The sequence below is a fragment of the Natator depressus genome, chromosome 1 (genome assembly GCF_965152275.1).
Source record: "Natator depressus isolate rNatDep1 chromosome 1, rNatDep2.hap1, whole genome shotgun sequence".
Taxonomy (NCBI): Eukaryota; Metazoa; Chordata; order Testudines; family Cheloniidae; genus Natator; species Natator depressus.
The window spans coordinates 81859842-81874657 of NC_134234.1; the positions used below are offsets into that span (position 1 = coordinate 81859842).

General features: G+C 42.3%; 1 long non-coding RNA gene across 2 annotated transcripts in view; it reads left to right on the forward strand.

Moving 5' to 3' along the window:
- The window catches only part of LOC141993022 (uncharacterized), a 31851-nt gene extending 18039 nt beyond the window's left edge, over positions 1-13812 (forward strand). The window contains exons 1-3 of one of the 2 annotated variants that reach the window (XR_012640727.1): positions 1755-1816; positions 12848-12965; positions 13722-13812. This is a non-coding gene — a long non-coding RNA (uncharacterized LOC141993022). Of the gene's footprint in view, positions 1-1754; positions 1817-12847; positions 12966-13721 lie in introns of those variants that run through there. The other variant, XR_012640726.1, reaches the window with a different exon arrangement.
- The last annotated feature ends 1004 nt before the right edge of the window (positions 13813-14816 follow it).

Here is a 14816-nt window from a genome sequence, read left to right on the forward strand (position 1 = left end):
TTTGTCTAGCTTCAACTTCCAGCCACTGGATCTTGTTTATTCCTTTCTCTGTTAGACTGAAGAGTCCATTATTAAGTATTTGTTCCCTGTGTAGATACTTATAGACTGTAATCAAGTTACCCCATAACCTTCTCTTTGTTCAGCAAAATAGATTGAACTCTTTGAGTCTATCCGTGTGTGGCATGTTTTCTAATTCTTTAATCATTTTCATGGCTCTTCTTTGAACCCTCTCCAATTTATCAACATCCTTCTTGATTTTTGGGCACCAGAATGGAACATAGTACTCCAGCAGCAGTAGCACCAGTGCCTAATACAGAGGTAAAATAACTTCTCTACTCCTACTCAAGATTCCCCTGTTTATGCATCTGTGACACATGGCCAGAAAGGGTTAAACATCCTGCAAAATAAATGACTCAAATTCAACCCTTAAAGACATGTGGGAAGATAATGTTTGTGTTTTTGTGTATTTACTTATGTATGGGTAGTGGTCAACAACGTGATTGACAGTCCCTGTCTATGCTGTATGCTGATCATTCAGAGATCAAAAGAACATCCTAGCATTTAAATGAAGTGTAAACATGGGATATCTCTGTATTCATCTCTCTTTGAAATGTATAATAAATCATCGGTGAATGGTGGAGGAACAGGCGATTGTCTTATTTTAATTCGTATAGCTAAATACCTGTGATGGACCCACTTTAAAGACACCCTGATTACCTATTGTTCCCCGAGGGGCTCCAACTTGTCAAAGAAGACCTGAAATTGTACAAAAGATTCTTGGGTCCTAATCCTTTTTATAGCAGATCTGCTTGAGGTTTCATGCAGGGAAAGCCTAAGCCACAAGAACTGAGATCTCAGTTCTGACTGGACCGCCCTGAAATATAAACATTGGACTATAACCTACGTACTATTTTTGAAATAACTCTTTGCAACTACAAAGCTCACCATCTCTGCTATGAATCTGAACCTCAAGAATTGAACTCATGTCTATATGTATATATGCATTTCAATCTCCAGGTTGATTTAATCCTACTCATACTACAGCCAATGTTGTCTATTAGTGCTAAATGTAGTGTTAGTTTTATGATGTGGACATATATCTACTTAGAACAGACTGAGGCCTCTAACTCATTTTGCATAAACCCCTAATGAAAATATTTAAATGCTCCAGACTTGGGATGGATCTGGACTGACAATCTAGAGAGCAAAGACTCCATATCCTTTAAAGCAGTGGTTCTCAAAGCCCGTCCGCCGCTTGTTCAGAGAAAGCCCCTGGCGGGCCGGACCGGTTTGTTTATCTCCCGCATCCGCAGGTTCAGCCGATCACGGCTCCCACTGGCCGCGTTTCGCTGCTCCAGGCCAATGGGGACTGCGGGAAGTGGCGCGGGCCAAGAGACATACTGGCCGCCCTTCCCGCAGCCCCCATTGGCCTGGAGCGGTGAACTGCGGCCAGTGGGAGCCGCAATCGGCCAAACCCGCGCATGCGGCAGGTAAACAAACCTGTCTGGCCCACCAGGGGCTTTCCCTGAACAAGTGGTGGACCGGCTTTGAGAACCACTGCTTTAAAGTATCAATGCTGCTACCAACAGAGAGCACTGCTAGAGTGGCAACTGCTTGTTATTAGAGAGTATGTGGAACTTGGTGGCAAGGATGGTAGTTTGGAATGAAAGAATTTAGTTTTGTTTTGATTTCATTTTTTTAAGTGCGTGATTTTTGGTTTTGACTCCAGGCTGGTGGCTGATGGTGAAGTGTAGGAGTACATCAGAACCAAGGACTGAAGATGCTGACCATGGGTCCCATTCTGCTTTGTCTTTCTGTAGGTATACAGTGTGTACAGTGTGTGTGGCGGGGGGGACTGCTCTGTCCCTGCTCCCTTGGAAGCACAGAGTGCCCCTTATGGTATAAAGTAGGTGTGGAGGAGGCAGGGTCATGTCACTGACCCTTCTTACACAGCAAGCTGAGGGCAGAATGTGAGCAAAGTTAGAGGAGCACTCCTCATAAGTAGCAGAATTCTCACTACCCCTGGATGTTTTAAAGCTTGAGGAGGCATTCTGACTCCCAGGACCTGAATGCCTCCCAGTGATACCCTAATGCAGTGCACCTACACATTACCCCTTACTTGACTGCCTCAAAGTCATATCTAGCTGTGCATTTATGTACATTCTCCAGTGCTTCTCTTTCTCTGGCTGTACATATTGGCACCTATGTGGTAAGTCACTTGGCCAGATCCACCTAGCTCAAGTTGTTGAGCTAGATGCAGCTATCACTCACTGGGTGAAATCTGTGGTCTCTGTTATGCAGGAGGTCAGACTAGGTGATCCCTTCTGGTCCTAATATTTCCTTCTGACCTTAAAATCTATGAATCTAGGAATCCTTAATTGTGGTGCAGTTAAGGGAGGATAACTCCAGTAAGGGTGATTCGATTCCCCAGTAGTGTATAGTGGACACGGGGGATTCTGTGCCATTCACCATCTCTGCTGCTTGAGTAAAAGGAGAAAGGTGGCACAGCTGGAGAAATGGGGGTGTGGTCAGGGATGTGCCAGGCTGATCTTAGGCTGCATTTCAGCTCCTTGAGGTGTACTGAAAGGGGGCTTTCTCCTCTTGCCCCTCCCTGGGATCCAAGCACATATGTGTTCCCTGAGCTAGCCCCCACAAATGGGGCAGAGTTGGCTGGGAAGGAGGTGAGCCAAGACCCTGCCCCTATCCCACACCAACCAGCAGAGCTCCACTTTCGTGAAGGTAGCACACGCCCTTCTAGAACTTCCCTGGGGCAGTGCACGTTTATACCACCTTCAGCATGGACTCATGTCTTAATTTCACAGTCTGGTCCTCGGGGCAAGCAAACAAACATAGGATATGATTGTGACATGTGGTATATGCTTGTGCCTGGGAGCAGGGGCCTAAAGTGCTCCCATACTCAGAGGTGCAGGAACTAGGAATGCGGGGGAGGGGGTGCTACAGCACCCCCGGGTTCCCGGCTGCCACCCTGTGCCCAGGGTCTTGGCTGCCACCCTGCTCCCGGGGTCTGCTGCCACCCCGCGCCCGGGGCTTTGCTCCCGGCCTCAGCTGGGGCAGGAGGAGGGGGTGGACAGGGGTAAGGGGGCTGGCTTCCAGCACCCCCACTATTAAAAATGTTCCAGCTTCACTGCCCAAACTCCCCTGTGCTGTCTACCTGTGACACAAGTGACAGCCATTGAAGGAGAGCACTCTCTACAAGGCTGTTACACCCCAAAGTGAATGGGCCAGGCTGGGGAGTGGGCAAGGCCTGGATTCTGCCTTCCCTCCCTCCTACCCAAAATGCTGTCAGACCATCTGGGCTGGTGCAGAGGGAGAAATAATCTTTACAAGGTATGGTTGGTGCAGATTACGTCCTCCCTGGAGCAAGAGGGATACTCCGTGTCACAGTATGGTCCCTGGTCTGCTCCTGGGACATCACAACTATATAAAGCCATAATCTAGCCCCATTAAAAAACAAACAAACCAGGAGCTATCACAAACTGTACTCTGTTCATTTATTTCAAAACTACTATTTTACTTCTAAGTATTGATTTTGTAAGTAATTGTTTAGTTGAAATGTAATACGGAGAAATCAGCAACCTTAAATGACCACTCAGAAGAGCAACATAAATCACTTATTAGCGGATGCAACAGAGATGTCCTTCTACTATAGATGGAGGAGAACTATACTCAATACATGTAGGGATACTTTGAAAGGGGTTGGGTTTTTTTCTTTTTCAAGTTGCCTGGTAAGTATGAACTCTATTAGAGATTAGTCTCCATTGTATTTCATACTAATCCATTAAGTGTACATAATTATAAATCAGTGAAGTCTTTGAGACTTTCCTATGGCACCTTATGAATAAATTACTGCTGAGAAGTGGGCTGATACTTGCTATTTTTTATTTAGGTTAGCTGTTTGTTTTGTGGGAGTTACTGGGTTTGTAGACTAACCAAACTGAGAATTGAAGACATTATTTTATAGTTCTAGTTGAAATATTCTTCATGAGCAGTTTGGCAATTTTAGTTCTCTATTTTGTTTACAAATTGTCCACACAAATCATTATCTTTATAACTATGTTCATTTATTCAAAATTGTTGAGAATCATTACATTGGATTTAATACAAAAATATTTAAAATTTCATTTATCCTCCACTTTGTTATATTTTTTACTCTCAGGTGTTGGAAAAACCTTCAACAAAGTTTGTAATTGTTAAGCCCTTTTATCACTTTTCATTTGATATTGCTTTTATTTTTTCCCTTTATTTATAATGGAGTTGAAATGAACATGGCTCTTAAAGTTTATTTTCTGATTTATGCTCAGGCCCCATTCACGATATCAGTAAATCTCTGGAAAGTGTTTGCTTAGTGAACTGCTGCTCCAGAGCCAGCAGAGGGAGCTCAAACATTGTTTAATGTTGGTGATGCAGTAATGCTTGCTGGGTTTATTTACTTGTTCTTCAAAGGCAAGGTGGCGAGGAGGTATTACAAAAAAATCTGGAAGTCATCCCCCATCATATTATAACAAAGTATATTTTAGGCAAAACTGGTGGTTGGAGGAGACAAAATTGCAGAACTGAAAGTATCCTCATAAAGTATAAAATCTGATGGTGTTTTTAATGAACAGCTAGCATGATGACATTAGTACAAATACAGCATTCTCACTTTTATCATGTGATAGTTTTATTTTCGAATGCTTGCAGTTTTGTTATAAGGAGGTGATGGTGTAAGGACTAGAGAATACTACTCTACAAGTGTGTATTATTGACCTTAAACTATTACAATAAGGTGCCTTTTACTATGTGTTATTAACCCTTTCAATTCTGGGCTATTGTACCTTGAATTTAAACTACAGATTCTTAATTAACTCAAGATATGCATATTGACAACCATTGTGATTTTTGTTTTGTTTTAAATACATAAAGGAAAATACCAGTATATCAAAATCCTCCAACTGTTGAATGATTGTTTTTGTAACTTCTTATACTGCCAGAGGTATGCTTCTAGTGAAAGTCATCTGCTGGGGATTTGTGACCAATTAAAATCCTGCGACTGGCCATCTCTACTAAGTCCACTGAATCCAGGACAGAAATTAGGGGCCTGAAATCAGGGTTATAACAATGTTCATATATCCTTTTCTACACTCCATGTGGAGCCAGTAATCTTCTCTGTACTCTTTGCCAATCAATTATTTTCATATAACAGATTATAAACTTTAACAACAGTGAAACAACTGTGAAACTTCTTTATAAAGACTTCCCTAAGCAAAATTAAAAACGTAATCTATGTGACTCCTTTGCACTGTTGAAAAGAGATTCACTGTGTGCCTTTGATTATGGCAAGCCTGTTTTTTCTTTAATAAGATTTATCATACAGCTGAACCATCAAATCAGCTCTTGCACTTCTGAAGTGTAATCCATTCTGTGCGTTCTATGTCGTAGACAGTTTGCTCACTAATGGCCAGATTCTACCTACCTTACACTGACTGAATAATATTTTATTCTGTGACTAGCCCCATCAACTTTAATGAAACTACTCATGGAGTAAAAAACTATTTTATGTAATTAAGACGGCAGAATCTTCTCCTGAGCTACAAAACTGTACAGTGGTTCAGTTCTGTGCATTATTCAAAAAAAGGACAGAACAATAAACAGCAATTGTGATGCTGTCTGATTGAAATATGACCATTTATATCATTAATATTGCCACTGGTAAACAGTTGCAACAAATCTTGTACAAAGTATGTCATATACGGTATCAATGGAAAAGTTGCAATCTATCAAATATGATTATCCTGTTTGTATGCATGTATCTTCTTTGTATCTAAAGTTATGAATATTGACTATGTACCAGTATTTCAAATGTGTTTCCTCTTGGAGTAACACCCACAAGGTAGTTTACATTCAGTCTAGCCACCACACTGTGAATGAACCATTCAAGCTGATGGCCTATTGAAGAACACAGTGGGCCATAGAAGAAGCTCGTCCACGCCCGGTTAGCCTTCCTATGGAAGTTTTAGCCAGAATATGGGTAATAGCTGCTCCTATGAGGGAAGCGGGCCACCGCTTCCCAGAGCTCCCATTGGCAGGGAATGGCGAACCGCCGCCACTGGGACCTGTGAGCAGCTGTGCCTGCGGACGCTCAGGTAAACAAAGTGTTGCACAGTCTGCCAGGGGCTTACCCTGAACAAGCCGCAAAGCAAGTTTGGGAACCCCTGGTCTAGAGTGTAAGCTCCTCAAGGCAATGGCCTAGGTACTCTCTATAAATAATAACAATTTGAAAGAGGACTTTTGGTTGACATCTCAAGGAGTGTTAGAAAGGATGTTCCTCGAGGACTTTTTCCTTTTATTGTATTCTGTGTACAGTATTTAATGAACTATGTGTTGACAGTCATACTCCTGTGAGATTGCAGAATAGACATATTCACAAACTGTTTCCTTACCTTTGTTAATTTCACTGGGCCAAATTCATCCCTAGTGCAATTCCACTAAAGTCAGTGGAGTTACATCAAGGATGAATTTGTTCTTGAGTCTATTCATTCCTGCTGTAGTTCTACTGCAATGAAATTACACCAGGAATGAACTTGGCCCTGTCTCACTCCGCACCCATGAAAAAAAATTAAAAACACAATAAAGGGGGACATAGTACATGCTTATCAAGTGTTATTGTCATGATTAGATCCACTGTCTTCAAGCTCACCGAGTGCTTGGCTAAGACCAACATGTAGATGGAGAACCACTGGTCAAATCTGAACCCAGGCATGATGTAGTTTGTGTTGGTGGACAAAAGAAGACATTTTGAGGAGTCTGTAGCTAGAGTGTAGTGTCTTTTGGTTGAGAATACACATCCACAACTGGTCAGTTGAGTCAGTAGTTTAGGAGTACTACTGGATGCTCTGTTGATGCTGAGCTCTCACACAGTAACTATTCTACCTGGCCTAAGTTATACATGTTTTCATCACCTTCCAACTGGACTGTAGGAATACTAACCACCTGGTAGTGAAGCCATCAGCCCTTAGAAAACACTAACACATAATTGTGCAGCATGGGTTACCATGAGCACATCAAACCTGCCCTCCATTCACTACATTCACTTCCCAAAGAATATCAAGTCAAATTTAAGGCCTCAGTCTTTATCTTCAAGGCTGTCAATGGCCCAAACCCAGGTTACCTAAAAGATTGTCTAAAGATCAAGGACAATGACCATGATCAACAGCTCCACTTCTCAAGCACAGTGGAGCTTACTTAAGGGAAAAGATGATGTATGCCAGAGACAGAGTTTAGTCAGTGCTGATCCAAGAGTAAACTCCCACAGGAGCTCCTACAGGAACTAAGAACCAGCAAACATCTTGTTGCGTTCTATTTATACTGCAAGGTGCATTTCCGTGACTTTGTCTTCAACAATAAAACATGTAACACATTAGACATAAAATAAAAATTAACTTAAAAACTCTCGTAATTTTCCTCCTAGGGAGAGGAAAGGAAAAGAAAGAAGAACATGTGACAGATCCTAGTCACATCAGTTAATGCACTTCTGGAAGGCACTCAGATACCAGGGTAATGGGAATAGTAAAAGAAACTAAACAGACTAGAACAGAATCTCTTTTCCCAGGCTTTTGCCTGAGGCATGAAGGTTGGGATCATTAGACTGATATTATCTTCTTTCTGCAGAATGTGGATTCTTCTTTTGTTGTGTTTGTTTAGGATAAAACAAAAACATATGAAATTGGCAGCATTTTAGAAACTTAAAATTGAATCAAATATATGCTGAACTAAATGCTATTTTGTTGTCACTCAGTGACATACTCAGAAAGTTGGTGGTTGTTTAAAGTCTACTACAGGGGTTCTCAAACTGGGGGTCGGGACCCATCCGGGGGTCACGAGGTTCTTACATGGGGGATCATGAGCTCTCAGCCTCCACCCCAAGCCCCGCTTTGCCTCCTGCATTTATAATGGTGTTAAATACATAAAAAAGTGTTTTTAATTTATAAGGGCGGTTGCACTCAGAGGCTTGCTGTGTGAAAAGGGTCACCAGTACAAAAGTTTGAGAACCACTGGTCTACTATGTTACAAATCTGAAACTAAACACTTGTACTAGAGCTCAGTAGATAGTTCAACTAAAAATAGAAATTACCTACCTCAGTGAAGGGTTTCCATGAGGGAAGATATTTCCTATTAATATACTAAGATACACGTGGCTTAGTTTAATCTTGTGAAGAAGATATACAGTCCAAAGAACAGAGCTCTGAATGTCAGGCAATGGAGTGTGTTGAAATGTCATAAGAAAGCTAGTGTGCCAGTTAAGATATTACATTTGAGAAAGAGATATATTTTGTAAGTCTCCTATAACAGTTGTGTAAAATGTATTCATTAAAGAGTTGGTTGAATCCTGGCCCCATTGAAGTCAATGGCAGTTTTGCCATTGACCTTAACAGGTCAGGATTTCACTCTTAGTGCCTCACTTTTGAAGATGCAGGCTATAATAGCTGTAGTTAGGAGTTGTGTGAACAATTTACAATGAATATTATTTTCCCTTTTCAGGTTTCCAAAGTTTCTGCAATCAGAAAATGATTTTTATAAATGTGTTTGCTATTTGCAACATTTTGGCAAATCTTCTGTGTGAAGAAATTTCAGCCTGTTGATTGCTCATGGTCTACGCATCATGAGAATTCAATATTTGCCAGTCACTTACTTGGTCATTTAAGTTACTTTGTATTGTTCTGTTCCCTAACTGCACAACCTTCCAACCCATAAACCAACAAAGACATTTCAAGAAGGCCAAGCAAACATTTTCAGTGTGAATATCCATGCCAATATACATTCCCATGAATATTTGCACTCATACTCATGACACTGCCACTTCTGCAAACATTCTTGCATACAAAAATATGCTTGTAAAAATATATATGGTAAGTGAGTAAATGGCATCACAAATATTTTTTGGTTTTTGTTTTTTTTTTAAATTCTTTATTGATTTTTGCAGAAAAGCCCTCAAACAAATAGATAAATCAATACAATGAGCAGAACATTTAACAAAACTATCATTATTAGGACAAAGAGTTTTACATGGAGAGAATAGTCATATATAATTTTTGTTGTATTTGTCCAACTTTCTTCATGACTCTAGAAAAATATATGGGGGGCGAGACGGTAAACAGAAATGTTTTGATGTGGGTATAGTAGCTAGGTGTGAAACAATCAAAATGTAGAAAACAAGCTGTAGCAGGGTGGTCACCTGTTCTGGCCTTAAAGGGCTTAAAACAGCCCAGGAGACGGCTGTGGCTGGGAGCAAGCAGGTCCCAGGCTGGTTGGGGAAGCAGGATCAGCTGTGGCCACACCCCAATCAGGGCTCAGCTGGCCCTTATAAGAGGGCAGTGGGCCAGGAACAGAGAGTCTCCTCTAGCTGTGGAGGGGTCTGGGTCTGGCTGCGGCTGCGGCTGCGGCTGCTGGGGAGCATACCAGAGTACCTGAGGTGGAGCAGGGCTGGGGGAAGGCCAAGGGAGCTGGGAAGCTCTGGCCTGGAAACCCCCCAGGCTGCAGGCCTCGTGTAAGGCCAGATAGGTACTGGGGTTACAGGGGACTGCCCAAAGGTAGGCAGAGGCAGGAGGTCCAAACCCCACTTGCCTGTGATGATTGGCTTATACACTGCAGTCCGCCCCAGTGTGTGGGAGCTCAATGGTGACTTGCAGTATCCAAAGACTGAAGCGAGGGGGGGGTTCGGGGTTTCCTGGGGAGGGGAGACCCAGAGACTGTGGGGCTACTGCCAGGGGGCAGCACCCTGGGTAAAAGGGGCACTGGAGTCCGGGAGAGACACAGGGGCCCAGCAGCAAGTGGGACACCAGCCTGCAGAGGGCGCTCCAGAGGCTGGAAGAGCTAATTCCCTGACAGACCAGCAGGAGGCGCCACAGGAGTGAGTCTCACACCATGACATAAGCATTTTCTGAACCTGAACAATCTGAAAAGTTAACATGTGTGAAAAATGAATATGTCAGAAGTTTTAAACATATAGCCAATGAATTATTTACCTATAATTTGCAAGCACACATTACAGAGAAGCAGCTGCAGAGAGAAAATCTTGGGACTTGTTTAAGAAGCACCAATGTACAAGAGGGGTCATTATGAGTCAACAGTGTGCCCTTGTTGCCAAGAAGGCTGATGGCATTTTGGGCTGTATAACTAGGAGCATTGCCAGCAGATTGAGAAATGTGGTCATTCCCCTCTATTTGGCATTGGTGAGGCGTCATCTGGAGTACTGTATCCAGTTTTGGGACTCACATTACAAGAAGGCTGTGGAAAAATTGGAAAACATCCAGCGGAGGGCAACAAAAATGATTAGGGGGCTGGAGCACATGACTATGAGGAGAGGCTGAGGGAACTGGGATTGTTTAGTCTGCAGAAGAGAAGAATGAGGTGGGATTTGATAGCTGCTTTCAGCTACCTGAAAGGGGGTTCCAAAGAGGTTGGATCTAGACTGTTCTCCGTGGTACCAGATGACAGAACAAGGAGTAATGGTCTCAATTTGCAGTGGGGGAGGTTTAGGTTGGATATTAGGAAAAACTTTTTCACTAGGAGGGTGGTGAAGCACTGGAATGGGTTACCTAGGGAGGTGGTGGAATCTCCTTCCTTAGAGGTTTTTAAGGTCAGGCTTGACAAAGCCCTGGCTGGGATGATTTAGTTGCGGATTGATCCTGCTTTGAGCAGGGGGTTGGCCAAGATGACCTCCTGAGGTCCCTTCCAACCCTGATATTCTATGATTATATCAGATACTTTTTTTTTTAAGGTGAGTAAAAAATGTATAAAGAAACAGTCAACTGTTTAAGCACCAAAATTTGACTCCTACCGCAACTGCCATCATGTCCTTTGGATCTGAACTACTGTACAGCCTTATTTACCCAAAAGTTTTAGTAGATGCCCAAAACCTTTGGATAAATCAAGTTTCAGATGACGAGGGACCCGGTGGGAAGGCCTAAAATGATTGCACTCAGGGTTCTCAACTTTGGAGTGCAGTGAGAACACCAGCTGGCTTTGAAGCCTGGCCAGCTTCAAATGGGCTGTGCTAGTTAAAGTGTGACCCATTAAAAAGCCAGTCAGTATTCAGAGCCAGCTGGCATTCTCATCCAAAAGTACGGTACAGCTTTGGGAAACATAATCTAACTTGACTTTATCAGGAGTTACAGCTAACTAAATTATGATAAACCAACATTATACTGTGTCTATTTCTTTTTTCCAAATCCACCACTTTGAGAAATATCTTAAAGAAATAGCATCCATTAGACTAATGTACAAGCATCTTTTGCGGCTATTTTCAAAGATATGGCCTAGTCATGTCGGATTATTTTGAGAGAGATACTTCACCAAAAGTCAGTGAGCTGAAAAAAGAAATAAAAGGAATAAGCAATAGCAGGACAGTAAAAAATCACTGAGCCAAACAAATCTATCCTCTAAATTATCCTCAATACCAGGCCTTTGTCACTGTGAATTTGGTGTTCCGTGCAAGTCAGTGCTCAGACTATTATTATTTATTGAGCCCCAACTCTGTGCTTGGTCTATACAGATATAAGGAAATGTGGCCCTTTCCCAAAGAATGTACAGTTTAGTTTAAGCACAGACCAGACTGTTTAGACACAGCTGATACTCTGAGTGATAGTATGCGCATGAGGTGTTAAAGAGGTCATCCCTGAAAGGTTTTAAGAGAAGAAATGTATTTTAAGAGGAAATTTCAATGGAGAGAGGGAGATCATTGGGTGTGTAGCAAGTGGGAAGCAGGTCCAAAATAACAGGCAGCAGAATTTGTAATGGAAACATACATAAAACTGATAATGCAATTGTACCTGATGCCTGCTTTACAAATATTCATTTCTCTGTCACTCTCTTGTTCGAGAAAATGTGGACAAAAAGAATTCTTCCGGTCTTTCAGGGTGACAATATTGACCTATTCAGACTTATTTGTCACTAGTAATATTTTCATCTAATATTCTGTTAGATTAGTGTTGTTGCTGGACCTGTTATACATAACCATCATTCTTTTTTAAAATAGTTTCTATTCCATTAGTGCTTAGAGACCCCAGCAGGGTCTAAGGCGCTATTGTCCTAGTCACTGCACAAACACATTGTAAGAGAAAATCCTGACCCTGAAGACCTCACAATCTAAGCAAAGGAAGTACAGTTAAACTCATTTTAATCGTAGATTTAATAGAAACTAAGAGATTAAATGATATGATCCAATTCACACAGGAAGTCTTTGACAGAAGTGGCTATTCAACTGAAATCCTAAATCCCAGCCTAGTGCTTTACCCACAAAACCATCCTTCTTTCCTTACGTGGTTTGAATACTGAGCCAGATTCTCTGGCCAGCACTTGGGCAGTGGAAATTAGTCACATATTCCCAGCTGGGCATTTCCTTGCTGTAGAAATATCTTCAATGGATAGAAAGCTGGCATGCCTTGTTACATGGTCTTAGGTAACAGGGCCAGGTTCTTTGACTGGCAATACCAGTACCTGATCACCTGGGGAGTAAGTTAACTAAAATCTTCCCACCGCCCACCAGGTAGGTAACAGAAGACTAGAGAGGGAAATTCTTTGAAAACAAACAGGACATTTATTAAAAGGGTTATTAACAATGTCAGAGAGAAGTGGGGGCGGGGGAGAATAAAACAGATTAAAACCATAAAACAGCAATGTGGTTGCCCAAAGATGGGCCTTAAGCCTGGTCCCCAATACAACCCTTGGCAATTTACATTTCTAACTAAACCAAGGTACCCTAGAACTGTACTGTATCTCAAAGGATGGATCTCGAGTGGGATCAGCTGCGGGTTTTAAGTCACAGTCTCTCCATTACTTGGGTTCATAGGGACCTGGGCCTGCAACTGTGCACCCAGTGGTTACCAGGGACAGGAGGAGCTCAGGACCTTCACTGCATTGGAACCAGGAGACTGCTGATGTTGGCAATCACTGGAACCAGGAACAAGGTAAGTGGATTCAGGTGGAAGATACGTGGATCGGTATCGATAGATCAGGTAAGATGGTGAAGGAAGTCCTCGATGCCTGCGCAAACATGACAGTCACTGGCTGCTTCTCAGATGGACAGCCCCGCTGACAGGGTGTGCAACCCTTTTATGCCTGCTGTGTCACAAAAGTTCGAGTCCAGACTGGTTTGATCCAGTCTCCTCAGAGGCAGTTTCTGCGGCAAACCCTGTCTCCCACCAAACAAAAAGGTGCGAAAGTGAGTTGTAAACCATCAAAACTGGACTCCCTTTTAATAGATGGATTCCATTGTCCAAAATGCCTTATAACTAATTATTTTAATACAAATACAATACATTCAAATGTGAACAGTGAAACAAGCATAAGTAAGCATGAATAAACATATATAGGGAACTCTGCCCTACAGCCTGGCTTCTGGGCCACCCCCTCAACAGTCCTATTGTAGGGAGAATGGACAAAGTGCATTGTGAACTCTAGTTATGATCTCAAGCTCTTTACCAGCTGACAGCTGAGTGCAGCCCCAGATAGCTCTAAACTCTGCCATGGCAATGGTCAGCACAGAATCGACCAGGGAATCCAAGTGATTCCACAAGATACCACTTCCCCTCCTCCCGCACACACCCTCTCTGCACACAAGGGAAACAGGGCAATACAGAGAATTTAGGCCACTATTTCTGCTTGGTCTGTTTCTTTATATTCCTCTGAAACTTTACAAGGCTTTTTGTTGTCATTTGATCCAGGAGAAGGCTGAAAACATCATTATGCAATCCTGAGAGTAAAGCAGCTTGCCAAGTGAATCCAAATGGATGAAATGGATATTGGATAGTCTGGTAATGGAAGAGTTCACAGCTGTGCTTTGAAAGATGAACGGCAGCATTACTGTGCAGTTTGGTCATAGTTTAAGAATGTATGATGGAATCTCAGTTAAATGCAAATCAGCCTGTTGATTTAAGTAGTTTTGTTCTTGATTAAGTCTGTTTAATCAGTCTCTCCTAGTGGTAAATAGCTGACTTGTATTTCATCCTATTTTAATGTACTAAAATCTCAGGTATGAGAATGCATGCTAACATGTTATCAGTCTGACTGGCATGAGAGAAAATATCTCCTATCCTATGGGGGGTTGTTTTGTGTTCTAATGTTACAATGTGGAAATTAAAACTAAGATAAATTAGTAATGGTTTATAAGTTATAAGATTTTCAAATAGACTGTGTTTGCTAAAATGTAAACCTAATATTTTGTAAATGTTTATGAATATCATAAACAAGACTAAGATTTTGTCATGGTTATTTTTAGTAAAAGTCACAGACAGGTCACAGGCAATAAACAAAAAGTCAGGGAAGCCGTGACCAGTCTATGACTTTTGCTGCTGCGGCTCCATGGTTTCCCCCGCCACTATGGTGACTGGAGGCTGTGGGGTTCCCCCTCTGTCCACAGCGGCTGGGAGCTGAAGAGTGACCATATTTCCCAAAGAGAAAACAGGACACCCCCTGCTGCTCATCTGAGGCATGTGTCCCAACTCCCACCCCACGTGAGGCTGTCACCCGTCGCTGGAACCGGAGTCTGTCAACTCTCTCTGGAACCTTGCAGGGAGCTCCCTGTCACTGGAAGCATGCCAGGGCCCTGCTGGCTGCCAGCTCCAAAGTGTCTGTCTCAGAAGTCTCTGGAAGTCACAGATTCACAGAACAAATAATTCTCCAGCAGTTAAGACCACAAAGTTACACTCCTTTTTATTTACTAATTGATAAGAGATTTCAGCTATTTACAGTAGTCTCATTACGTCTTTTTAGTGAATTTCCTCCTTTTGGGTTGTTGTCTCCAATTGTTTGAATTATCA